Source organism: Lepidochelys kempii, chromosome 4 (assembly GCF_965140285.1).
Source record: "Lepidochelys kempii isolate rLepKem1 chromosome 4, rLepKem1.hap1, whole genome shotgun sequence".
Taxonomy (NCBI): domain Eukaryota; kingdom Metazoa; phylum Chordata; order Testudines; family Cheloniidae; genus Lepidochelys; species Lepidochelys kempii.
The window spans coordinates 2563297-2587736 of NC_136383.1; the positions used below are offsets into that span (position 1 = coordinate 2563297).

General features: G+C 48.6%; 1 long non-coding RNA gene across 2 annotated transcripts; it reads right to left on the reverse strand.

The window, feature by feature from the left end:
• Window positions 1-268: 268 nt before the first annotated feature.
• LOC140910079 (uncharacterized) lies at window positions 269-16884 on the reverse strand. 2 transcript variants are annotated; one of them, XR_012158418.1, is made up of 4 exons: window positions 16796-16884; window positions 15081-15235; window positions 8966-9235; window positions 269-3180 (listed from the first exon to the last, which is right to left on the reverse strand). It is a non-coding gene; the product is annotated as an uncharacterized LOC140910079 (long non-coding RNA). The 2 variants fall into 2 exon arrangements; XR_012158419.1 differs by having other exon boundaries at window positions 8966-9492.
• Window positions 16885-24440: the final 7556 nt, after the last annotated feature.

A 24440-nucleotide genomic window follows, 5' to 3' on the forward strand; every position in this document is an offset into this window, starting at 1 on the left:
TTGGGCACTCACCTCCTGTAGCAGGAGAGAGAGTTCTCGAGTGGGGCAATCATGCTGAGCCTTACGCAGCAAATACTGTAGCTCATTGCGGTGTTGCACGTGCAAAGCAGAGAGGGAGCTTCCCATACTTACCACGATAAAAAATACTCACCGGGATCCGCGAAGCGGATGAGTAACGCTTCTGAAACCCTTGCCGGGCGAGGTGAGTGCTGAGGGCCCCACGTTTAGGCGCCAGTTGTTGCGGTTCAAATACAAGACAGAACAAGGCTTTAAGCAAGCAAGCAGGCTGGTCTGCCGACGGGCTGGTCTGCCTGTCAGCTTTTCCACCCTCTCTTTTATTTCTCTCCCCCCTGCGCATTACATACTCCAACACATAAAAGGAATACACTGGCTTTGTTTAATATTTTTATTTACCAATTTCTATCTACTGCATTCCTTGCTCTCGGGCCTTGAGCCCAGTCCTGGGAGGCTTCCCACAGTTCATGTCATCTGGGCGAGATTCCAAGGTTCATGCCCTTGAGAGGAGCCGTGTGTGCACTGCTCCTACACAACACTCCAGGTGTGCCCTGAATGTTGCCAAGTGCATGAACCTTGCATGAATCCTACACCCACTCACACCTTTGACTCTCCCCAAAATGCTTTGCGAAGCTTGCAACAGCGTTAGCAACATGCAGTGCTGATCTGCCTTCCCCAGGGGAACCTCCTGAGGTTGTGACACAATGACCTTTGGCTATGGTTACTGGAAACAAAATACTTGCTCACTTAATAATGCATTGTCAATAAGAAACATTGAAGCATATTTATGGAACAAGAAACAGTCTGGAAGTTTTGTGCATACCAGATGGAATGGTGAGAACTGACAAAGAGAAGTCTGGTGATCTCTCGGCGTTCCCTTTCAGGATATCTGTATACATCTGATTACAAACATTATTTTGCACTGCAGAACTGTTTGAGAGATCTTCATAGTTGACTGCAAGCAGTGGCATGCATAGAAATAAGGGTCTTAGAAGAGGTAAGAAGGAAATGGTTCAGTGCCACAGAAGAAAGCTGGAATCAGATAAATTTGCAAAGGATTTTAGGACAAAAGATGGGGCAGCCTCCTGTAATATATGTGCAGGATGTAAGGACACCAGATTGCAGCAGGACACAGTGGGGTTACAGGATCCCAACACTGGATGGGTCCTTAGAGACCCTGCTGGCAGGTGGAGGGTAGGTCAGGAATACTTTTACACTGAGCTCTTTCATAAACAAACATCCCTCTTTTCCAGCAGCAGCGAAGTTGGGGTAGTACTGTGAATTTTCTCATATTGGCAGATGAGGATTAGGCCTCACTTGTGAGGCCAGTAGAGGAGATGGAGGTTCAGGCAGCTATCTTGTTACTGAAGAAGACAACTTCCCAAGAGGTGGATGCTTTGACAGTAGAATTTTATCAGAGGTTCCTGGATCCCCGCTCTGTGGTGCTCTCATGATTTCAGTGATGCTGTGACCAGAGGCACATTGGGATCTTCCTTTTATGAAGCCTTTTCATTTTTGGGGCAGAAATGGGATTTGGAAGATGTCAGGAAGGGGAGGCCTATTGCCCTTTGGAACATGGGTTACAAAATTTTGACTTCCATTCTAGTGGGGAAAACAGCAGGGAGATGATTGCATCCCAGTCAGTCTAAATCAGTTAAAGGTCACACAGTGGCAGTCACTTTATGTAGCTTGTGGGATGCATCTGAAATTGGGAAACAGGGAGAGTGGCAGTGTTATGTTTTGGCTTTGCTGACAGTTGTTCTGTCGCAGTATGGTATTCCCCCTGTTTATTAGCTGGCTATGGCTGTCCCATGTTCAGGCATTATGTATCCCACTAGGAAATGGGTAGAGGGGTGAGGCTGCAGATACATTCTGGAGCAAGGCAAGCCTGACCCCTGAGTCCATTGTCGTATTCTTTTCTATGGAACCTTGACTGTGGGCAGTGTGTGGTAACGGGATTTCAGGGCTTAAATATGAAGATTAAGGAGAAGAGGAATTTCACTGAGTCAATGAAAATTTTCACCTGTGTGGATGATATTACAGTGCTGGTAGGCAGGATAGGAGATAGGGACGTATTTTTTGGTGCTTTACATAACTATTCAGCAGCAGCCTAAGCAATGATTAACATGAAGAAGAGCAAGGCTTTGTGGGTGGGGATTTGGGAGTGCTCATGTGCCTTTCTGGAGGAGTTACAGATTGTGATGAGCCCTCCTGGGATTAGAGATGTTTTGGGACTCCCCTTCAGCAGTGATTCAGTAGCCTCGTTGAACTGGGAGAAGTGGTTTGCCTCCTGTAGGGTCTACGGCAGAAGAGATGGACCCTGATGTTGGCAGAAGGGGTGATGTGAATTAAATTAATTCCCGTTACCTCTTTGCATTTATGTGGCAGGTGCATATCCTCCCCCTAGTTCATTATTGGTCAGATTTTTTCAGATGCTCTGGGGCAATAAATGTAATCTTGTGAAGAGAAGAGTCTACTTGCCAGTGGGGAAGGATTGCCCTGAAGCTTTCTTGCTGGTGTTGTTTTTTTCTTTAATTTTCATTGGATTCACATGGGTGGGGGCAGGTCCTGGGCCACTCATTTTCCAGCATTACTAGGAAATAGGGAAACTGGTGGGAAAAAGAGGAAGGTATTTTTCCCTGCACCAGCCAAGCAGGCTTTCTCTTAGATGTGACTTGCTTTTAAGATGCATATCCAAAGCACTTTGTTATTCTGCTTCTTTAACGTCCACAGTTGGGATTTGTGGGCTTCAAAACTTAGAGTCCCGCTGTTGCATGGCCAGGCTTATGGACAGTTGGGTTTGGGACTTCTTCAGACAGCAGAGGACTCAGCATCTGCCTTGATAAGGAAGGAGATACATTTGCCATGCATTTTTTTTGAGACCCTGGCAGTTGTTAATGCAGTGCTTTTATACTGTTTGGTCTGTCTTCAGGCACAGAATGACACACCTGAAACTTTATTTCAGACTATTTGTGCATAGGAGGAGGGCCTTGGTATCAGACTGACCTTCTTGTTTTCACGGCAACAGGTCTAGGGTGGAGAGGGTTTGGATGGTCTCTTTTTCTAGGTGATTCCTTCCAGTTGCAACTGTAATTTTTGGTTTCTGTTTTGAAGTTTTTATTTCAGTAAACAAGACCAAAGCATCTGCAGAAAGTTAAAAATAGCCTGTCAGAAAAGGAAAACATCGTGAGAAGAAAAATTTTTAGAGAAAACAAACATTTATAAAGGATAAATAATAGAAAAGCTACTCAGCAGATAAAGACATATCCAGGGACAGGGAGAAGTGAAAACGAGGGAGAGAACAACGCAAAGACACAAACAATTCAGGAACTCACGGTGGGCTTAGTTACACAGACGTTTTGCTTGATGCACTATAAATTCGTGATTGAATGGGGGGTTGGCTGGTGCCTGAACCTGTCTAGATGTTAGGGGTTGACTAAACAGAGGGTTAGTACATGGTGTGATGGGGCAAGGTCTGGTGGCTATAGAAAAGTAGTGGGAGATAGATATATTAGCTCCAGGCTAAACAAATCCCTGGTACCAGGTTAAGTGAAATGGTAGCTGCTCCAGGTCAATTAAGATACCTGGGGCCAATTAAGAACTTTCCAGAACACAGGGAGAAGGCTAGGTTGATTGGGACACCTGAAGCCAATCAGGGGCTGGCTAAACCTAGTTAAAAGCCTCCCAGTCAGGTGGGTGTGGATGTCAGGAGGTGTGGGAGGAAGTTGCGCTGTTGGAGAGGCTGAGTAGTACACACCATTTCAGGCACAAGGAAGGAGGCCCTGAGGTAAGGGTGAAGTGGAGCTTGAGGAAGTGAGGGCTGCTGTGGAGGAAGTAGCCCAGGGAATTGTATGTGTCATGTTTCTAAAAGGTCAGCTACCATAGCTGATACTATTAGGGTCCCTGGGCTGGAGCCTGGAGTAAAGGGCGGGCCCGGGCTCCCCCCTTTGCCCCCTCCAATTAATCACTGAGACTGGGAGACAACAGAGACTGTGCAACTTCTCCTCACCTCCCTCGCTGGCTTATGATGAAAATGGCTCAGTAGACTGTGACCCTTGTCTCTAGAGAGAGAAGGGTTACGTGGAGGGTCACAGTGAGCCTCTGAGGCTAGCGAAATCCAACCAGGAAACGAAATCCGCCAGGAGACAAGGACATAGCTTTGTCAGAGTGGCAAGCTGGGGTGTAAATGTACAGCACACTAGCTTGCTGCCCGCTACTTGGCTGAGTGATGTTTATAATGAACACTCTACATATGCTGTCACTGTGCCTCAGTGGGGACCACCCATCGGTGGCACTGACAACCTTCAGCACACCCCAAGATAAAACACTACAACATAAATCCAACAGCTAAACAATTTCCCTGACCCAGGGCTTCCCTGCCAATGTCTTGCTGCTCCTGACAGATCTTCTGCAGTCCTACAATCCAGTCTGCATGGAGCCCGCTGCGGCAGAGCCAGTCTGCTTCCTGTAGTTGCCCTCCTCAGATGGAGCTCTGGAAGCCACTATAGAAATGAGGTGCTCATCAGCCAAGCACCTGACCCTTTGCCTGCTGGTTCTGATCATCCCCTTCCACCCGACCGAAACAGCTGTTCTCAAAGGGGGCTCCATCTCCAAATAGGGCTGGCTAGTGCTTAAAGAGGCAGGGCCACCCTGTTACAGTGCTGCTGAACAGCAGCCATTCCACGAACACGTCTTGTGGGGAGGATGAAGGTTGCTAGGGAAATGGCATATGTGAAGGAGGAATGGATGGTGGCCTGATAGAGCGATGGTTGCAAGTGTCACTGGCTCCAGAGAGAGAGGTGCAGAGATGATGCCCCACTGTGCTTTTATTCCCAGTTAGTGGATGCCCTCTTTGGGTCTTCACTGAATTCTATCCAATTTGTTTCCATCTCTCTAGTGTTTAAGGGCCGAGAACTGAACTATGTAGGCTCGCTATAAGAAAGTCCGTTCAACCAGCCTATGATTTCGAGACTCACTGGTACTGTAATTCAGTGGGCCATTCCAGTGATCAAAATCTGAACAAATGAATGAATTACAGTACTGTGATGCCTGCTATGCCAACTGCTCAGCCTTTTGATGGGCATTTTCCCTCTAACGGATTGGGGGGAGGATGCCCCAAAAATATTGCAGATGCAACATCGTAACAAAATCGGCCCAAGCAAAAACAACAGGCCACTAAATCAATCACATTGTCAAATACTAAGTGACTCTTACCAGAATTATGGCAATTCTGAAACATTATTTCCTTCTTAATGGATGTGGAGCCTTTTAAACATGTTTTCTGCCCTCTGTTTATTGAATCAAAGAATCATAGAATATCAGGGTTGGAAGGGACCTCAGGAGGTCATCTAGTCCAACCCCCTGCTCAAAGCAGGACCAATCCCCAACTAAATCATCCCAGCCAGGGCTTTGTCAAGCCTGACCTTAAAAACTTCTAAGGAAGGAGATTCCACCACCTCCCTAGGTAACGCATTCCAGTGTTTCACCACCCTCCTAGTGAAAAAGTTTTTCCTAATATTCAACCTAAACCTCCCCCACTGCAACTTGAGACCATTACTCCTTGTCCTGTCCTCTTCTACCACTGAGAACAGTCTAGAACCATCCTCTCTGGAACCACCTCTCAGGTAGTTGAAAGCAGCTCTCAAATCCCCCCTCATTCTTCTCTTCTGCAGACTAAACAATCCCAGTTCCCTCAGCCTCTCCTCATAAGTCATGTGTTCCAGTCCCCTAATCATTTTTGTTGCCCTCCGCTGGATGTTTTCCAATTTATCCACATCCTTCTTGTAGTGTGGGGCCCAAAACTGGACACAGTACTCCAGATGAAGCCTCACCAATGTTGAATAGAGGGGGACGATCACGTCCCTCGATCTGCTGGCAATGCCCCTACGTATACATCCCAAAATGCCATTGGCCTTCTTGGCAACAAGGGCACACTGTTGACTCATATCCAGCTTCTCATCCACTGTAACCCCTAGGTCCTTTTCGGCAGAACTGCTGCCGAGCCATTTGGTCCCTAGTCTGTAGTGGTGCATGGGGTTCTTCTGTCCTAAGTGCAGGACTCTGCACTTCTCCTTGTTGAACCTCATCAGATTTCTTTTGGCCCAATCCTCTAATTTGTCTAGGTCCCTCTGTATCCTATCCCTACCCTCCAGCGTATCTACCTCTCCTCCCAGTTTAGTGTCATCTGCAAACTTGCTGAGGGTGCAATCCACACCATCCTCCAGATCATTTATGAAGATATTGAACAAAACCGGCCCGAGGACTGACCCTTGGGGCACTCCACTTGATATCGGCTGCCAACTAGACATGGAGCCATTGATCACTACCCGTTGAGCCCGACAATCTATCCAACTTTCTATCCACCTTTCATTCATCCCGTCCATTCATCCAGCCATTCATCCATACTTCTTTAACTTGCTGGCAAGAATACTGTGGGAGACCGTGTCAAAAACTTTGCTAAAGTCAAGGAACAACACGTCCACTGCTTTCCCCTCATCCACAGAGGGGGGTGCCCCAGCATGCATCCGATGAAGTGAGCTGTAGCTCACAAAAGCTTATGCTCAAATAAATTGGTTAGCCTCTAAGGTGCCACAAGTACTCCTTTTCTTTTTGCGAATACAGACTAACACGGCTGTTACTCTGAAACCTCTCATCATAGAAGGCAATTAGATTAGTCAGGCATGACTTGCCCTTGGTGAATCCATACTGACTGTTCCTGATCACTTTCCTCTAAGTGCTTCAGAATTGATTCCTTGAGGACCTGCTCCATGATTTTTCCAGGGACTGAGGTGAGGCTGACTGGCCTGTAGTTCCCAGGATCCTCCTTCTTCCCTTTTTTAAAGATGGGCACTACATTAGCCTTTTTCCAGTCGTCCGGGATCTCCCCCGATCACCACGAGTTTTCAAAGATAACGGCCAATGGCTCTGCAATCACATCGGTCAAGTCCTTTAGCACTCTCGGATGCAGCGCATCCGGCCCCATGGATTTGTGCTCGTCCAGCTTTTCTAAATAGTCCCGAACCACTTCTTTCGCCACAGAGGGCTGGTCACCTCCTCCCCATGCTGTGCTGCCCAGTGCAGCAGTCTGGGAGCTGACCTTGCTAACATACCTGAAGAAACCCTTCTTGTTACTCTTAACATATCTTGCTAGCTGCAACTCCAGGTGTGATTTGGCCTTCCTGATTTCACGCCTGCATCCCCGAGCAATATTTTTATACTCTGCCCTGGTCATTTGTCCAAACTTCCACTTCTTGTAAGCTTCTTTTTTGTGTTCAAGATCAGCAAGGATTTCACTATGAAGCCAAGCTGGTTGCCTGCCATAATTACTATTCTACACGTCGGGATGGTTTGTCCCTGTAACCTCAATAAAGATTCTTTAAAATACAGCCAGCTCTCCTAGACTCCTTTCCCCCTCATGTTATTCTCCCAGGGGATCCTGCCGATCAGTTCCCTGAGGGAGTCAAAGTCTGCTTTTCTGAAGTCCAGGGTCCGTTTTCTGCTGCTCTCCTTTCTTCCCTGTGTCAGGATCCTGAACTCAACCATCTCATGGTCACTGCCTCCCAGGTTCCCATCCACTTTAGCTTCCCCTGCTAATTCTTCCCGGTTTGTGAGCAGCAGGTCAAGAAGAGCTCTGCCCCTAGTTGGTTCCTCCAGCACTTGCACCAGGAAATTGTCCCCTACCCTTTCCAAAAACTTCCTGGATTGTCTGTACACTGCTATATTGCTCTCCCAGCAGGTATCAGAGTGATTGAAGTCTCCCATGAGAACCAGGGCCTGCGATCTAGTAACTTCCATGAGTTGCCGGAAGTAAGCCTCGTCCACCTCATCCCCCTGGTCCGGTGGTCTATAGCAGACTTCCACCACGATATCACCCTTGTTGCTCACATTTCTAAAATTAATTCAGAGACTTTCAGGTTTTTCTACAGTTTCATACTTGAGCTCTAAGCAATCATACTGCTCCCTTACATACAGTGCAACTCCCCCACCTTTTCTGCCCTGCCTGTCCTTCCTGAACAGTTTATATCCATCCATGACAGTACTCCAGTCATGTGAGTTATCCCACCAAGTCTCTGTTATTCCAATCACATCATAATTCCTTGACTGTGCCAGGACTTCCAGTTCTCCCTGCTTGTTCCCCAGGCTTCTTGCATTTGTGTATAGGCACTTGAGATAACTCGCTGATCATCCCTCTTTCTCAGTATGAGGCAGGAGCCTTGTCCTCTCGCGCGCTCCTGCTTCCTCCTGGTATCCCACTTCCCCACTTACCTGAGGGCTTTGGTCTCCTTCCCCCGGTGAATCTAGTTTACTAGGTTAGCCAGCCTGCTTGCAAAGATGCTCTTCCCTCTCTTCGTTAGGTGGAGCCTGTCTCTGCCTAGCACTCCTCCTTCTTGGAACACCATCCCATGGCCAAAGAATCCAAAGTCTTCTCTCCAACACCACCTGCGTAGCCATTCGTTGACTTCCACAATTCGACGGTCTCTACCCAGGCCTTTTCCTTCCACGGGGAGTATGGACAAGAAGACCACTTGCGCCTCAAACTCCTTCTTCCCAGAGCCACGTAGTCCGCAGTGATCCGCTCAAGGTCATTCTTGGCAGTATCATTGGTGCCCACATGAAGAAGCAGGAAGGGGTAGCGATCCAAGGGCTTGATGAGTCTCGGCAGTCTCTCTGTCACATCGCGAATCTTAGCCCCTGGCAAGCAGCAGACTTCTCGGTTTTCCCGGTCTGGGCGGCAGATAGATGACTCAGTCCCCCAAAGGAGAGAGTCCCCGACCACCACCACCTGCCTCCTTCTCTTGGGAGTGGTGGTCGTGGAACCCCCAACACTAGTACAGTGCACCTCATGCCTTCCAATCGGCAGAGTCTCCTTCTGTTCCCTTCCCTCAGATGTATCATCTAGTCCACTCTCCGCATTAGTAGCTGTGGAGAGAACATGAAAACGGTTTCTTACCTGTATCTGTGTTGCTGGTACATGGACGCTCCCCTTTCTTCTGGAGGTCACATGCTGCCAAATTTCTTCACCATCCTCCTGTCCCCGCTGCGCAGCCTGCTCTGAATCTTCAGAACATTGTGCCCATTGAAGCATATCCTGACATTTGTCCAGGAAATCTTCAGTTTCTCTTATGCAACGCAGGGTCGATACCTGTTGCTCCAGACCTTGAACCTTCTCTTCCAATATGGAGACCAGCTTGCACTTTGTACAGACAAAGTCGCTTCTGTCCTGTGGAAGAAAGATAAACACGGCACATCCAGTGCAGGTCACTACAGCTGAACACCCCCCATCCATATTACCTTCCTTCTACAAGCTCACTCAGGAGTTGTAGTAACTACTCAGAGAAGCCGGCCAGATGTAAGCCTCAGCAGGCTCTCCCCAGGCGAACTCCCAGGCAAACTCCCTCTGTTAGCCGCTCTGCTGTTCGCTGCTCAGCTGAGGCGAATGCATTAGAGGATCAGAACATTAATATTATCTCTTAAGGCCTATTTGTGAAAAACAACATGGAATGAAAAACAGCATTTGCATTAGTTTTTTTTTTTTTTTGCGGAAGTGTGAGGGTTTTTTTGATGGATTTCATTCAAAAAGAGTGCAGGGAGACTTTGACAATTAGCATGCAAAGGAGACCAATATTGCACTTAGCTAGTTGAAATGCAATTGATTAACTGACTGTTACGTAAACACCTTGGGGTTGCTTTTCAGAGCATGGCGGGAACATTGGCTGCTCCCATTGGCTTCAGCTGGAGTTGCTGGTGCTTAGCGTTTCTGAAAAGTAAGCCCCAAGAGAGAGGGGAGTGTAATGAGGGTCAAGAAGGGTAAGATTACAGGGAATTTCTCCCTCCCTCTCGAAGGAAAAGTGATACCAAATTAGATTACACTTAGACTTCATTTTGAAGTTTGACATTCAGGACACAGATCATAAAGATGAACTATAGTCTCTGTCCTTCTCTTTTTCATCTTTTCTTTATATTGTTGCCCTTTCTTCCAACACGAATGGCCTATTCTTGCCCCTCTATCTTCTGGCAGTCTATGTCTAGCACCTTAAAGCTCATCTTCCAGTGCAAAAGCAATCAATGACATGGACTCTGGGTGGATTCTAAATGTAACTTGCTTTATTTGCACACACACCCCAGTCCTGGTCACCTCACAGCATGCTGGCAATCTCTTCTTCCAAGAATCTCGACCCAGTGCCTGTCCCCAGGAAAGAGCTCTGCCTCCAGAATTGACCCTAATCAGAGACCAATGCAGACAGCTAACTCTGCAGTTGCTCATACAGCTCCCACTCTAAGGACCATTGCAACTAAACAGAACTTTGCATAACCCAAAACTAACATTACCCAGCATGTCTTCCTGAGACTGAACATTTGCTCACACACGAAGAATAAAGGATGTGGAAGTCTATGTGTAACAGCACCACTTTGTAACATCTTCCATAACTGCATAGACGTAGTTCCCAATTCTCCACTTCCGTACACCTTGCATCATCACTTACACCAATGCAAATCAGAATTCTCCCCTCCCTTACACCAGGGTCAGCATTTTACCCCCACTTTGCACAGGTGCCAATGACAAGGCAAGGTGCCCAGCAGCAGAGAATCAAGCCCATAAAATACACATGGCAATGAATTGCTGCATTTTCACCAACAGATATTTCTCTCTCATCTGGGGTCTCTCCAAACAGTACGACTGCACTCTTTCACATCCTGAGCAGAGCAGTTTTTCTGTTTCCTAGTAGTATTTTGACTGCAGCTCATTGCTACTTATCCGGGATTGGAAATGTTTAACAAATAGTATTAAAGAATATACACATTTCTTTACTAACTGCCAAAGAAAGGAATTCAATCAATGGATGCTGTGACTCCTGGTCTTACAAAAGAGGAATCAGGGAATGGAGCTCACAAATATGTTTGAATTAATTGAATAATTCAGTTTAGCATTAACAAGATGAAAGTACGGATCCCCTGTTGGGAATGCATGTATAATGCATATGTGGATTTTTCTGCATCCCTTTTATTATTCAGATCCTATTGAGCAATCACAATCATGAAGATGGTGTGCAAACAATTAAAATTTAAGCAAAGGAATTTTTTAAAAAGAAAATTGGAGTGTGTAAATATTTCATAGAGGAAACTTTTTTTTTCTCCTTCAAAGAGAAGAGAAGCAGCAGAAGAATTTTAGAGCATAAACATAACCATTCTGTCTCTTCCAGGGGAGAATGAGACTTATGCCTGTTAACTATAAAAGAACAAAATTCTAAGCAGCAAGTGAGGAGGACGTATTTGCATAATGTATTTTATTTACATAAATTACATTGCTTATAGCATTACTCTGCTCTGACTTGGCACAGGTAGGAGACAACAGTTCAAAGTGAATGTGAAGAGAGGAGTAAATAGCTTGTTATGACACTCCTCTCTATGCAAATCTAGCCTCTTCACTGGGTCTCTGCCTTTGCATGTCCTCTGTCTTGTACCATGCTAGAGAGCACAGGATTAAATTCTAGATGAACTCTTCAGCCTGATTATGGCCTCCTTTAGAAAGGGAAATCAGTACAACTGTCAAACTCCCTCCTCCCCCCCCCAAGAGCTCCCATATGTTAACTTCTGTATGTTGAGATTTGACAGGCACTGGCTGTGAATTTTCTCACCATAACCAAATACAAATGTCAGCAACAGCTCTATTTGCTCAGTGGTAGTTTTCCTCTCTCATATACAAATCACTCTTTGAGCACAAAACTTTCCTTGCCCTAGTTTCAGTGAGCAGAACCCTAGGGACAAATCAGGCTCTGGGGATAGTTTGTATATAAGTGCCTGTGAGATATTTCATTTTCTCTTTAAGTCTTGACTAAAACAATCCATTGACAGCAGCACACATGGCCCCTCAAGAGTGAGTCCGCTCTGAAATATGACAGTGTTAACACAGCACCTTCTTACTCATCAGATCTGCTGTTTGTGTGTGCATTAGGAGTCAGAGCTGCTGTTTGTAATGCTTTTAGTACTGCTTATTCAATGTGAGAGCTGGAATTGCCATCCCATAGGAAATTCTGATATTTCAATGTTTCTTTTTGTATCTGACCGAAAAGCTGAAATATTGACTTTTTTTGTGCAATGAAAAAGTTCCCAAAATTCCAATTTGGAAATGTTGAAATGTTTTGTTTTGACATTCCAAAATCAAAATATTTCAGTTTCTTGAACTGAATTGGAATTATGCAGTGTACTTGCAGCCGTTTCGATCATAGAATCATAGAATATCAGGGTTGGAAGGGATCTCAAGAGGTCATTTAGTCCAACCCCCTGCTCAAAGCAGGACCAATCCCCAACTAAATCATCCCAGCCAGGGCTTTGTCAAGCCTGACCTTAAAAACCTCTAAGGAAGGAGATTCCACCACCTCCCTAGGTAACTCATTCCAGTGCTTCATCACCCTCCTAGTGAAAAAGTTTTTCCTAATATCCAACCTAAATCTCCCCCACTGCAACTTGAGACCATTACTCCTTGTTCTGTCATGTGCTACCACGGAGAACAGTCAAGATCCATCCTCTTTGGAACCCCCTTTCAGGTAGTTGAAAGCAGCTCTCAAATCCCCCCTCATTCTTCTCTTCTGCAGACTAAACAATCCCAGTTCCCTCAGCCTCTCCTCATAAGTCATGTGCTCCAGCCCCCTAATAATTTTTGTTGCCCTCCGCTGGACGCTTTCCAATTTTTCCACATCCACCTCGTAGTGTGGGGCCCAAAACTGGACACTGTACTCCAGAGGAGGCCTCACCAGTGTCGAATAGAGGGGAACGATCACGTCCCTCGATCTGCTGGCAATGCTCCTACTTATACAGCCCAAAATGCTGTTAGCCTTCGATCCCAGGATATTAGAGAGGCGGGAGGTGGTATCTTTTATTGGACCAATTTCCATTGGTGACAGAGACAAGCTTTCGGGTCCTTGTTCTCCTCTGTGGGCTGAGCTCCCAGGCCAGGTTACCATCTCCCATGATGCAGGTTCAGTTATGTGGCTCCTGTGGCTCCACAAGGCTCAGTCATTTCAACCAAAAATTAGTGACCAGCTCTGTTCAACACCGCTATGGGGGAGAGAGCAGGATTCCCTTCCTTCCTGGGCATCTCAGTGGGCATGACGACTAGGTTTCAGCCAGTTACAGCTGTGCCAACCTAGGTCAGACAGTGGTACTGCCCGGGTGTCTCCGAGGGCCTAGTCTGAGCAGCCAGGCTTTTGTTGTGGGGGATGGTAAGTGAGGAGGAAAAAACAGAACTTGATACCAACCTGCAATGGGAAAATTGGGCCTTGCTGACAATGGGAGTCAGCAAGAGGCACAGCTGAACCTGTGTTAGCTACCAGTGTGAACAAGGCCAAGCTGCTCACCACCATTTCAGAAGATGAGAGCAAGGGGTCTGAACACACAAATGGCAGCACACACTAGCAATTGAGTCATGCAATACTGGTGTAGCAACTGGCTGCTGCTGACCCCTGTTGTCAACTCTGGGTAATTTTCCTAGTATAGACAAGGCTTGAGAACTCATGCTGAGTTTGCAGGGTTGGCAGGTAGAAAATAATCACCCTCTTTATACTTGTAAATTGAGTGTTTCTGAGATACAATAAATGTTGGGCCATATTTAGAGACACTCACTTCAGTCAATCTATTCATTCTCTATAGCGCCTTCTCCAGCTTTCACATGGCAATTTTGTCCATGCACCCTGGAACTGTCTGCCAATCCATTGCCAGAGCTCCATTGCAGCTGATCTCATGCAGTGCATCATGCAAAGCAAGCTTTGGCCCAAGCTCCGTGCATCAGGACCAGGGATGTTGTTATAGTAAAGGGAAAGGTATTGCTAGGTTTTTTGCCAGAATGCTTTTTGCAAGCAGCGATGTGAAGGAAGCTGGCATGGTTCCCAGATCCAGAGCTGGGCCACAGGTTAGGCTGAGGAGTAGCTGCCATCTCATTATTTCCTTGTAGCAGGCTTGCTCTGCACACCAGCTGACACATGGGATCAAAGTAAAAACGACTGTTGTCAGTAAAGCTCTGCTAGTGGCAATGATTCCACGCAGTCCTTCTGTCTCCTTTGGGGCAGACAGCTCAGCCTGTTTCCAGAAGCGTTAACCTCCTGGGGAGCTGACTGTTGTCTGCTTCCACTCCTGGAAGCACTGGGTGATTTGTTTTAATAATGGTTTAGTGGCTGAACAATTAGTCACTGTCACCCGGATGAACAGAAAAGGATATTTGGGAGCTGGGGCTATACTCTGCCAGTGAAAAGCAAAATCCAAATCCATAGCAAGAAGTGATGGATACTGTGTGCCTGGTTTTAAAGCAATACATCTTATGCTGGTGCCCTGGCTCTGCTTTCCTGCCTCTCAATCTCTGCTTTTGTTAAGGTTACAAATCACTTTGGGGTGTCTGAAATGCCTCAAGGCTTCAATGACCCCCGCAAGGTTAGTCTGTCAATAGACAATGCCTTATATCACTGCAGCTCCGGACTATGTGCTGGAGAGGTTAGCATGGCTGCTAGCTTTCTTCTCATTCTCTGCTGTAGGAGCATCCCACTTGAATAATAAGATCATGACCAGCAAACATTCAGAAAGTGGCTTGACCCATTTTTGACACTTGCTGTTTGTGCTGAAATTCACAATGAAGTGGGATCAAGTCATCGGTGTCAATAAATGAAAAACACAAAGAGTTTTGCCTCCTCCATTGGCCTCGATGATGACACACTGTGTAACCTCTCCTAGCTGCGTTCACGGGTCAAATCTATAAATGCAACGGATGAGCTACTTCTGAGCTGCTCTGCTAGACACAGAACCGCCGTGGTGGGGAGAAGCCAGGCACAACCAGACTCCTGCTTTGACAATTTATTTTTAAACACTATGGGCCAGAGTGTGCCCTCAGTTACTGAGCTGTAAAAGTTACTCCAGATTTACACCCAAGTGGCTAAGAACAGAAGTTCCCCTAATGCTGTATTGGAGTTATTTTTATACATTGGCATTTGTAAGCCACGAAAAAGTGATAATATAAAAATAATGCAATGTAGCAGGAAGTTGTGCTACAAAAAAGATGCCTTCAGGAGCAGATTCCTTACCTGAGTATCTAGGCCTGGAGAGCATCCAGAAACAGGGACAAAGTAGCTGCACTTCTTTTCCTCTGAATGCACCCATGCAATGGTGACTGGGATGGGAGCTGCATTTTCAAGTTGGGCAAATCCTGGACTTGCGGGCGTGCTGGCCGTTCAAAAACCTCGAAAACAAATGTTGGTTTCAGGTTGAACAAAAAATGATTTTTTTTAAATCAGCAAATAAAAAAATAAATAAAAATTTGGTTTAAGGTTGGATGATGCAATATTTTGTTTTATCCAAAGCAAAATGCTTAGTTCTGATTTTGGGCATTTTAAAACATTTCTAAAATATTAAATTAAAGAAAATTTTGAAACAAAAAGCTGTTTTGAGTGAACTTTTCAATTGTTTTTGGTAATTTTTGTTAGGGTTCCCTCCCTCCAAAACATTTTGGTGAAATTGACATGAATTTATTAAATGTTTTGATGTCAAATTGCATTATTCTTTTCAGAAAAAAAGGTTCACTGGAAAAATGTTGCTGACTCCGGCTGCATGGAGAATCACCGTGTGGCTGTGTGCCACTCACAGCTTCTGCTCTACAGGAGGGACCCTCCAGCAACCAGATCCACTGGCTTCCTGGTGCAAAACTACCATTGCAGACCCAACATTGGGCCCTACACTGAGAATCTCTATCCTGTCTCTCTGTCTACATACAGATGGATGCCATGTGTATATGTGCAACATATGTATCTTTTGCATGTGCTGTCTGACTGTCTATACATGCAGTATTCATCTGTCTCTTCAGCTGTATATATGCAATATCCATCTGTCTATGCCAAACTAGTTAAAGAATTCCAGCCTCTCTAACTAAGATGTATTAAAAGGGAGATGTTTTAAATAGGGTTGCCAACTTTCTAATTCCAGAAAACGGAACACCCTTGCCTCACCCCCTCCCTCATCCCTTCCCTGAGGCCCTGCCCCTTGCTCACTCCATCCCCCTCCCCAGTGATGAGCTGCCAAAATCTTAACAACCGGTTCCCTCCTCACCACATGGGGGGGTCATGGCCCACCCCCGCCCCCTGGGGACTCCTGCCCCATCCAACCCCCCCAGTTCCTTTATGCCCCTCCCCTGTCCCCTGACTGCCCCCAGAACCGGGCAGGAGGGTCTCGTGGGCCACCGTAGTGTGTGCCCAACCTGCCCCTAAGAGCCAGAGGGACCTGCCGGGGGGCAAGGTGGGGAGTCCCAGCGGTGCTTACCTAGGGCAGCTCCCAGGAAGCATCCAGCAGGTCCCTCTGGCTCCTAGAGGCGGGGGAGCGTAGCTGGGGGGGAGCTGGGGGAGCGTCCGCTCCCCCCACTGATCACATCAAAAGTGGTGCCTGAGGTGCTGACTCCTGTGGGTGCTCTGGGGCTGGAGCACCCACAGGGAAAATTGGTGGGTGCAGAGCCCCCACCGGCAGCTCCCTGCCCCACGCCTGGCCCCAGCTCACCTCCGCTCCGCCTCCTCCTCTGAACCCACCACCCCGCTCTGCTTCTCCCAGCCCCCCCCCCCCCCAGCTTCCCGCGAATCAGCTATTCGGCAGGAAGCCTGGGAGGGCTGAGAGGCAGGTGGCAGCTTCCCACTCAGGCCCAGGTTGGCGGAGGTGAGCTGGGGTGGGGAGCGGTTCCCCTGCGCCCCCCCCCCCCGGGTTACCTGCTGCAGCGCGGGCGGCCCTCCTCGCGCCCCCTCCCCCCACCTGAGCTCACCTCCACTCCGCCTCCCTGGGCCTGAGCGAAAGCTGCAGCCTGCTTCTCAGCCCGCCCCGGCTTCCCGCGCGAACAGCTGATTCACGGGAAACCGGGGGTGGGGGGGGGAGCGCAGAGAAGCAGAGCGGGGCGGCGCGTTCAGGGGCGGAGGCGGAGGTGAGCTGGGGCTGGGTGTGGGGTGGGGAGCTGCCGGTGGGTGCTCTGCACCCATCAAATTTTCCCCATGGGTGCTCCAGCCCCAGAGCACCCATGGAGTTGGCGCCTAAGGCGCTACTTTTGGCCATTGTTAAATTTAGAAGCCCTTTTAGAGCCGGTTCTCCCTTGCGGAACCACCGGTTCCAGTGAACCGGTGCGAACCGGCTCCAGCTCACCACTGCCCCTCCCCCATCTCTTGAACTCCCTCCCCTCACCCACAGGCTCATTTTCACTGCAAGGCCCAAACAGGCGCCAGGAGAAGGCCAGGAGCTGCAATGGTTTGACTGTGGGAGACGGCACCTGAACACCTGGTCACCCTCGCTGCAGGAGACTTCCCGTGCTCGCGGGCCCCTCACCCGGGGGGCTGCTGCGCTGTCGTGCCCGGCGTGAATGTTGGGCCCCAGAGCGAAGGGGCCAGAGGCTGGCCACCTGGCACTGAGAGGGCTCTGCTCTGCCTGGGCCCCGTGCTGCTGGCTGAATTTTATTGTCTGGTTTTATTGCCTTTTTATTTTCTCTCTGTGATTATGATGGTGCCGGGAGGACGCCACTCTTCCAGGGACTGCCTAAATCACCCAGCCAGGAAGGGAGGAGGGTGGGCTGGAGGGGAAGAGATGGGGATGGGTGGGTGGAGGAGAGAGGATAGGAAGGGAAAGAAGCCAAGGATGAGAGCAGGGTGGAGGTGAGAAGGGGCAGTGAAGGAGAGAGGAGGGGATGTGGGGTGGATGGAGATGCAGGGGGAGGCAGAAGGCTACAAGTTCATGAGAATGTGGGAGGCACAGGGATGTATAGGGACATAATGGGAGTGCAGTAGGGAATGGAGGGGGATGAGTTGTGGGGGGGGCAGGGGATGGGGTGCAGGGGAGATGGAACGGGGAGGGATGCAGTGATGGGGGTGCAGGGCAGAGGGGGAGGAATTGCCCAGAGTCCGGGGCTGCTGGGGCCAGCGGCGGACTCAGGAGAACTGTCCCGGGTTGGGGGGATGGTGCTGCCAGGCTGGACTGGGCGCTGGGTTCATCTTATTCTCCTCCCCTCCAGCAGCCCCATTCCCAGCACTTGGAGAGGGGAATACATACCTCGAACTCCTGGGTGCCAGCGATGGGGCCACAGACTGCAGTTCGCAGCAGGGCATGCGCCGCAGCTCCAGCTCAGCCACAGGAGGAGCGTGAGAAGAAGAGGGCTTGGCAGCAGCGGGAGAGGGGCACGCCACGACCCCTCAGCAGCCAGTCATGGTAGTTTGTCCCCTGCCCTGACCCAGTCAATGGGAGCTGCGTCTGCAGGCACGGGGCGGGGCAGCACATGGACCCCCTGGGCCACCCCTCAGCCTATGAGCCGGGCATGCTGGCTGCCTCCTGGGAGCAGCGCAGTGCAGTGGCTAGCAGGGAGCCTGCCAGCCCCGCTGCATGGTGCCACCAACTGGACAGTTAATGGCCCAGTCAGCAGTGCTGACTGGAGCTGCCAGGATCCCTTTTCAACGAGTCAAAAACCAGACACCTGGTCACCCTAGCAAGGAATGTAGAGACTTCCCCTCTCCTTCTCAATTTTCTTTCCAGTACCAGTCTTGGCTTGTCTTCACTGCAGCGCTAGTTCAGGTTATCTAGACTATGGCCATGTCTGCACTACAAATTTATGTCAACACAAGTTACGCCAGCATAAAGCTGCCGCAGTTGTGTGCATGCATCCTTGGCTCCTTGTGTCGGCAATGCGGGTACTCACCAGGAGTGACTGTATCGAGGCAGAGTGTAGTGCACCATGGGTAGGTATCCCAGTTTGCAACCTGTCACTGCACAGCGCACTGTCTTGTGGGAAGTTTTGGCAATGCATGATGGCGCCAAAATGAATCACACAGGGGTGATTGGGAGCATGGGGTCAACTTCTCAGTGTGCAGTTGTCTCCATCCAATAATGTCATCTGTAGCCCATAATTTTTGCATCTTTTTTCAAAATCCCACAAACCCGCATGTCCCTCCTTGCTGTCCATTATCTCTGACAGAAACATGGAGCCTGCACAGCTCTGCACTATTGCCGTGAGTGTTATATTTGCAGAGCTGCAAGAAGAACAATGGAGGACAGATTTATGTGGGATAGAGCAAGAACCAATTCAAGGTTGTTGTTGTTGGTGGCATTCACAGAGCAGATGCAGATAATGGGCTTCTGGGCCCAAGATATGAGGCAGTGACTGGTGGGAATCACATCATAATGCAGGTTTGGGATGATGAGCAGAGGCTCCAGTATTCTTGAATTCATAATGCCACATTCCCGGATCTGTGTGCCAAGCTTGCCCCAGTCCACCAGTGCAGGGGCACCTAAATGAGAGCAGCACTGACAGTAGACTGACAGTGTCAATCACAAACTGTGGAAACTTGCAATGTCAGATTGCTACCAGTCAGTCAGAAATCAATTTGTTGGCTCACAAGATTGGACCTTAGTGAGAAAAATATCCCATGGTTATAGCTGCCTGCTATATCCTGCATGTGTTCTCTGTGAAGGAGAGGAGGAAACCTCTGCACCCCGGGTGAAGGGCGGAAGTGGAGCAGCTATCTGCTGAATTTGAACAGCCAGACACAAGGGCTTTTAGAAGAGCTCAATGCGGAGCTGTATGGCTCAGCAACGCTTTGAAAGACCATTTTAACAGTGAGCCCGAGAAACACATTTTGCTGTACTGTGCTGTGCCTGGCTCTGCTCTTTCATGGCCTGTTAGGAATTGTGTGATGATTGCTGTGCATGTAGGACTATAACACTGTCAATACATTTAGTAATTTTGTTTGTGGCTTATCCTATCAGTTGTGTCACACTGTCAGTAACAAGTAATCGGTTGCTTTCAGACCTGCTAAGCACTCGGTAGCAGATGGTTCGAACTAATAAAGATGAGTCATGTTTTAAATATTAGACATTTATTTTGTAACAGAATTCAATGCAAAACCCCCTCTGAAATATTAAAATAAATTCATTTAAAACGTGATAAATTAAAAGCACAGAACTTATGAAGAGAAAAGAACATGCACATCCATTTCAGCTACACGTACACCAACGGTGGCTTTCAAAGGCCTGGGTCTGTGACGTTGCAATTGTCTTCAGTGTCCCCCAGGGTGGAGTGGTGGGGGTAGTGCAGTGACCCCGAGGCCATGTGGAATGTTGGGGGGAGGTTAATGGGAAGGTCCCGCTATTGAGTTCGCAGTGGGCTGCAGAGGGAGGCAAGCCCGGGCTTGTTGAACCTGCAGGTCCAGCAGAGTCTGCAGCATCTGTGTTTGCTGTCTGAGAATCTCTCCATTATGTCCTGGTGCCTCTCCCTCTCCTTTTCCTGCTGGGACTCCTGGGCCTGTCTCCTCTCCACTCTTTCCTTCTCCAGACTGTCCGCAATGTTCATCCTCCAGGCCCTGTGTTCGTGGTCCGATGCAGCGCTGGTTTGCAGGGTCTCATTGAACGTGTCATCCCGAGTCCTCTTCTTTCTCCTCCTTATCTGGCTTAGGTGTTCTGTGGGTGTGGGGGGGAGACCCTGAAGGCCACAGAGGCAGCAACCGAAGATACAACACACAGCGGTACATTGTCAGCACATTCACTACAGAGAGCGAAACTACCGCTGCTGAACTCATTCCCCCTGCTCCCCTAATGTTGTAAACTCTACATTCTCACTTGGGATTGGGATTGCTTGTGCATGGCCCCACTCGCAGCACCAGCCCTGGTGAGTATGGCCCACTGGGGTTGGGGAGATGCGGAGGGAATTGCTCACTGGCATGATTCTCTTGGCACAGGGCAATGGCACTGAGCACTGGCACCATTTCCTACAGACGGGGGTGATTTTAGCTGATCTCTCACTCGTGAGTGTAACAAAGGCAGAGAGAGCAAAGCTGCTGCTAGGATCCCGAAGCCACCAGGGTCCATATGCTGCTAGCCTGTGCACTCCAATGTCGCCTGCTGAAGTTATCACTGACTGGCATGGGAAAGTGTCCCACCGCGGCGGAAGAAATAAGGCTGCCTTCTCTAGAAACCTTCAGCAGAGGATTGCAGACACCTCCATGAAAGTTTCATCGAGATCTCGATGGAGGATTCACGAGACATGCCGGTGCACATAAACAGACTGCTCCACTTGGCCCCCTTGGCCTAACGAGGGGAATGAAAAGCAGGTAGCAACTCGACCTCTCTTGGTTGTGCCACACCCTCTTCTAGCACGAGTAAAGTAATGAAAAGTCAACAGTTGTGTCCTGCCATTTTGGGGATGCCATCCCTGTAATGGAAAAGTTATCTACGCACCTACCTGAGGTGCCTTCCCCTGCATCAGGCTCACCTGTGCTCCACTGGTGGAACTGGCTGGACGGCAGCGAAGTCAAAAACAGGTCCTGGCTCTCTGCACAGGTGGATCCCACCGGTCGCCTGACCCCATACTCCTCTTCCTCACCCATCTCCTCTTCCTCGCTGTTCATAGAAGAGGCCTGTGAGTCAGGCTCCTCAGAGGTATCCACTCTGGTCTGGGGTGGGTGAAAGCAGATCATTGTAAAAGTGGCAGGTCTGTGCTTAGCACTGGATTGATTGTTGGCCTCCCTGGCTGCCTGGTAGGCCTGCTGCGGCTCGTTGGCTGTGACATGACACTGCTGCTGGTCCCTGTCTTATCCCTTCTCCTGCAATCTGCTCATAGACGTCCACATTTCTATGGCTGGTTTGGAGCTGCCCCGGAGATCCAATATCTTTTGTCTACTCCAGGCCAGAGCGTGTCTGGAGTGTGTAGCCAGCACAGTGAGCTGGCAGTTGCACTTTGCTAGGTGTTCTCACCAAGCCAGGCAATGATGTAAAGGAATTTCAAAAATTCACAGAGCTTTAAAGAAGAGGAGTGATTCCAGTCTACATGAGTCCTGGGCATTGGAGTTCACAATGGTGATAAGATGGTCACTGGGGAGCATTGTGGGACAGCTGCTGGAGGACTGTCAGTGCTGACATAGGTAACAGTATCTACACTTGTACATTGATCTGGGTTCAACGGTGCTTGGGGAGGTGGTGTTACTATGGTGGTGTAATGGACCACTTACTTGGGTGGGAAACAAATGTAAGTGTAGATGCATGCATAGCTAGGTTGACGGAAGGCAGTTTACATTGATCTAACTTTGTAGCATTGACCAGGCCTCCACCCACACCTAGAAATGCTACAATGACACAGCAGTGTTGCATCTGAGCTGCTGTAGTATAGACACGTATTACAGAGATGGACGGGGTTCCTCTAATTGCTGTAGTACACCCACCTCTCCAACAGGCAGTAGTTAAGTCAACAGAAGAATTTTTCACACCCCTGAGGGATGTAGTTAAACCAAGCTAACTTTGTAGTATAGACCAGTCCCTACACTCAAGTTAACTCCTCTTGAGTTAGCCTTGCTCGAGTGAGAGTGACCACAGTGCAAACTACCTTGGAGCTGCACAGAATTTGGACTAGCAGCACAGAATAGCGGAGGCCCCACTGCGTTACTAGCTCAGACATCAGCAGCACTTGAGCTTCAGCCCTCTTGCTCTGACAAGCCAGCTAGCTCAAGTCCAAGGGTATACCTACATCACAGAGCCTATGCTGGCGTAGTGCTGTACACCAAGACTAAAGCTCCAGTTAACCTGTTGTGTATGGATGGAAGTCAGGCTAAGGGCAACACTTGAGTTACATCTGTTTTTGAAGTTTTTTTGTTGAAGTATTGCCACTTTTAGGTCTGTTTAGGTCTGTAATCTTACAACTACAATACCCACCTGCGGAAGTGAAGAAACAGATTGATAGAGCCAGAAGAGTTCCCAGAAGTCACCTACTACAGGACAGGCCCAACAAAGAAAATAACAGAACGCCACTAGCCCCCTTCACCATCACATTCAGCCCCCAACTAAAACCTCTCCATCGCATCATCAAGGCTCTACAACCTATCCTGAAAGACGACCCATCACTCTCACAAATCTTGGGAGGCAGGCCAGTCCTTGCTTACAGACAGCCCCCAACCTGAAGCAAATACTCACCAGCAACCACACACCACACAACAGAACCACTAACCCAGGAACCTATCCTTGCAACAAAGCCCGTTGCCAACTGTGTCCACATATCTATTCAGGGGACACCATTATAGGGCCTAATCACATCAGCCACAATATCAGAGGCTCGTTCACCTGCACATCTGTTCACCTGTTCCGGCAGCTCACGGAAGCTACTAGATCGCATGCCCTGATTCTCATGGGTGACTTTAATTTTCCTGATATGTGCTGGGAGAGCAATACAGCGGTGCATAGACAATCCAGGAAGTTTTTGGAAAGCATAGAGGACAATTTCCTGGCGCAAGTGCTAGAGGAGCCAACTGGGGGGGCGCTTTTCTTGACCTGCTGCTCACAAACCGGGTAGAATTAGTGGGGGAAGCAAAAGTGGATGGGAATCCGGGAGGCAGTGAGCATGAGTTGGTTGAGTTCAGGATCCTGACACAGGGAAGAAAGGTAAGCAGCAGGATACGGACCCTGGACTTCAGGAAAGCAGACTTCGACTCCCTCAGGGAACGGATGGCCAGGATCCCCTGGGGGACTAACTTGAAGGGGAAAGGAGTCCAGGAGAGCTGGCTGTATTTCAAGGAATCCCTGTTGAGGTTACAGGGACAAACCATCCCGATGAGTCGAAAGAATAGTAAATATGGCATGCGACCAGCTTGGCTTAATGGTGAAATCCTAGCTGATCTTAAACATAAAAAAGAAGCTTACAAGAAGTGGAAGGTTGGACATATGACCAGGGAAGAGTATAAAAATATTGCTCAGGCATGTAGGAATGATATCAGGAGGGCCAAATCGCACCTGGAGCTGCAGCTAGCCAGAGATGTTAAGAGTAACAAGAAGGGTTTCTTCAGGTATGTTGGCAACAAGAAGAAAGCCAAGGAAAGTGTGGGCCCCTTACTGAATGAGGGAGGCAACCTAGGGACAGAGGATGTGGAAAAAGCTAATGTACTCAATGCTTTTTTTGCCTCTGTTTTCACTAACAAGGTCAGCTCCCAGACTGCTGCGCTGGGCATCACAAAATGGGGAAGAGATGGCCAGCCCTCTGTGAAGATAGAGGTGGTTAGGGACTATTTGGAAAAGCTGGACGTGCACAAGTCCATGGGGCCGGACAAGTTGCATCCGAGAGTGCTGAAGGAATTGGCGGCTGTGATTGCAGAGCCATTGGCCATTATCTTTGAAAACTCGTGGCGAACCGGGGAAGTCCCGGATGACTGGAAAAAGGCTAATGTAGTGCCAATCTTTAAAAAAGGGAAGAAGGAGGATCCTGGGAACTACAGGCCAGTCAGCCTCACCTCAGTCCCTGGAAAAATCATGGAGCAGGTCCTCAAAGAATCAATCCTGAAGCACTTGCATGAGAGGAAAGTGATCAGGAACAGCCAGCATGGATTCACCAAGGGAAGGTCATGCCTGACTAATCTAATCGCCTTTTATGATGAGATTACTGGTTCTGTGCATGAAGGGAA